Source organism: Carlito syrichta, unplaced genomic scaffold (assembly GCF_000164805.1).
Source record: "Carlito syrichta isolate Samal-C Ts95f unplaced genomic scaffold, Tarsius_syrichta-2.0.1 Scaffold303600, whole genome shotgun sequence".
Taxonomy (NCBI): Eukaryota; Metazoa; Chordata; class Mammalia; order Primates; family Tarsiidae; genus Carlito; species Carlito syrichta.
In genome coordinates, this window is record NW_007247696.1 from 283,611 (window position 1) to 284,041 (window position 431).

The 431-nt window shown below is 78.0% G+C and overlaps 1 protein-coding gene across 3 annotated transcripts in view; it reads right to left on the reverse strand.

The window, feature by feature from the left end:
• ZEB2 (zinc finger E-box binding homeobox 2) overlaps nucleotides 1–431 on the reverse strand; it is a 127,176-nt gene that overhangs the window by 126,388 nt on the left and 357 nt on the right. For all 3 annotated transcript variants that reach the window (XM_008058698.2, XM_008058697.2, XM_021712675.1), the window contains exon 1: nucleotides 348–431. This exon ends at the window's right edge or, in 2 of these variants, runs on beyond it. The gene's annotated coding sequence lies outside the window, so the exon portion shown is untranslated. The remainder of the gene's footprint in view (nucleotides 1–347) is intronic.

The window sequence follows — 431 nt, forward strand, 5'->3', positions numbered from 1 at the left end:
CCGGGGACGCGGCGGGCCGGGCGCGAGCGGGGAGGGAGCGGAGGCGCAGGGCGGGCGGAGGTGGGGGCGCGAGGGGGCGGCGGGGCTGGGGGCGCCGGCCGCGGCCGGACCCCCGCGCTCGGAGCCCCCGGGCGCCCGGCGCTCACTTTGCCCGGCACTTCCCCAACTCCCCGCGGTCCAGCAGCCGCGCGCGCCGGGTTCCGGCGCCGGCCGCGGAGGGAGGCTCGCCCGCCAGCCCCGGGCGCCGCCGCCGCCGCCGCCTCGGTGCCTTCTCCCTCTCCCCCGCCTTCTCCCGGGTCTCGGGCCGCGGAGTGGCCCGGAAAAGTTTGGTTCGGGCCGCTTCTTACCGTTTTTCCTCCTGGGATTGGCTTGTTTGCGCCTCTTGCACCGGGGGCCATCCGCCCTGATCGGCTGCTTCCTTGATAAGAGCG